This window comes from Nanorana parkeri, unplaced genomic scaffold (assembly GCF_000935625.1).
Source record: "Nanorana parkeri isolate BGI_ZX_2015 unplaced genomic scaffold, ASM93562v1 scaffold4557, whole genome shotgun sequence".
Lineage (NCBI taxonomy): Eukaryota > Metazoa > Chordata > Amphibia > Anura > Dicroglossidae > Nanorana > Nanorana parkeri.
In genome coordinates this window covers 9264-11060 of record NW_017310819.1, presented here as the reverse complement: position 1 = coordinate 11060, position 1797 = coordinate 9264, and the positions used below count along the sequence as shown (strand labels likewise).

Here is a 1797-nt window from a genome sequence, read left to right as displayed (position 1 = left end):
GAATGAGTCCAGCAGCTGCATTCAAGATAGACTGAAGGGGGGAGGGGCCTGTGTAGAGGTCGGCCAATGAGGAGGGAGTTGCAATAGTCAAGATGAGAGATAGTAAAAGATGAAGCGGTTCCTCTGTTACCTGTTTGGCCGGATTTTGGTGACCTTTGTCTGTTGACAAGTAGGTTGTCATGCTGGAAGGATGAACAGAGCATTGTGTGGGGGGGACGGTGACAATTTGTTGTGCCGTGTCTCCAGGGAGCTGACCAGCACATCCACCAACAAAAGACAATGACTTTGTCTGACAAGATGTGTCAGTGTGACTGTGAGGGTCATTGAGTGCGTGGTGTGTACGGAGGAGAGAGGATGGTGAGTTGGCTGTACCATTGAGAAATGTCCGGTGACGCAGCGAGAGGCGAGTGACCGGGAGCGCCGGCGTTACAATTTCAGGCGCTGTCCTCACTCGGCCCCTGCTGGGGAAGTCAGCGCTGACGGTTGTTACATTGTATTGGGTCCAATGATCGAACGCTAGAACCCTTTCCCCTGGTGTGAGATCTTCCAAGGTCTAGTAGATCCATTTGGTGGTCCGATAGCCTTCCAGTCTAGTAATGGGAAGGGGGGTAGAGGAAACCAGGAAGATCTCTCCAGTGAACGGAGCCACTAGATCTGGTCTTATACAGGCGAAGCAGAAGGTTCAAGAGCTAGAACTTTGGCGCAGAGGATCCCGGTGCTGGGGAGGCGAGTCTGTGGACCGGAGGTAGGCAACTCTGGCACTGCAGCTGTGGTGAAACAACAAACCCCATCATGCCTCTGTCTCTGGGGGTCATTGCTGTGGCTGCCTGAGTCTTGCACTGCCTCATGGGACTTGTAGTTCCACAACCGCTGGAGTGCTGAGGTCCCCCACCCCTGATATAGACAAAGGGTTAGGGCCCATTAGATCTAGAGGAGAGTTTGTTTGGCAGGTGGGTTGTCATGTGCATCAAGGTGTGTTTCCTCTGCGCGTTGACATGCGTTATTGACGCTCGCTTTACAATTAATTTTTTGATGTAGGATTTGAAGTGGGCGGAGCTCACAGCCATTGGCCAGAGCTTGTTCATTCACTCTGCCAGTGCTTCAAAACGGACTGCAAAAGGCAACAGTGTAAATGGGCCCTTTAAGTTTCTTAAAGTAGATGTAAAACCCGAACTGGATTATATTTACTCTGCAAAGCTCTATGTATCAAACAATATTTACCATGATTTCTTCTAGAAGTTACTCGTTTTCCCCATTTGTCCTTCCTTCGTGCCCATTCTCAGCGCTGCTGATCTCCTGCAGCCACTTTGCAGCCACTTCCTGCCTACATGCGCTCCAACAATGACATGAATATGTTAAAGGGTGTAAATGTTAGAGACATGAGAAGGGTTAATACTGGAGGGGAGGGGGGGGTTCTTATGGTGTTGCAGTGCCAGGAATTCCCTCACAGTGGCCCAAACTAACAGTGGCCCCCAATGGGGAACTCACACGCCTTGGATAGCGGCAGCGGACCTGCTTAGCCTTTTGATATTGAGGCTCCATTCTGATTGTGGACTTGGCTATGTCTGGACGGGTTTTGGCAATGATGAGTTATTATATGGTGCACGTGGCTGTGAATGAGGTTTGTTTATCTTTATTGAGTATCGCTCAATGAAGCAATACTTAATGAAACACAAAACACATTATTCATGACAATTATTTCCTTCAACTTGTCACAAGAAAAACAAAATGTGATGTAATTAGAATATTATTAGGGCTGAGCGCTGCAATCAGCAACCCCCCCCCTCCCCCCAACCC

General features: G+C 49.2%; 1 pseudogene; it reads left to right on the top strand.

Annotated features, from left to right (window-relative positions):
• Positions 1-1797, top strand: part of LOC108803950 — an 11845-nt pseudogene that overhangs the window by 8600 nt on the left and 1448 nt on the right.